Below are 281 nucleotides of genomic sequence, written 5' to 3' on the forward strand. Positions count from 1 at the left end.
CAAGGGCACATTTTTTCTGTATTTTCTATAAAGCCAGTTCATTTTCCTCTACTATATTTTATTTTATATAAACATTATTTTAATTTTATACACACACTATGCAATCTAAAAAGTACAATTGCCTGTGATGTCCATATACTTAACCTTTCTTAAGAGACACATTCGTTTAATTTATTTTTATAATCTAGTTGATAACTAGATTATAAGATATAATCTTTTAGATAACTAGGGGTGAATTTTGCTCCAATTCTCCTATACGAAAATATTTATCATTTTTAAAA

Source organism: Macaca fascicularis, chromosome 7 (genome assembly GCF_037993035.2).
Source record: "Macaca fascicularis isolate 582-1 chromosome 7, T2T-MFA8v1.1".
Classification (NCBI taxonomy): domain Eukaryota; kingdom Metazoa; phylum Chordata; class Mammalia; order Primates; family Cercopithecidae; genus Macaca; species Macaca fascicularis.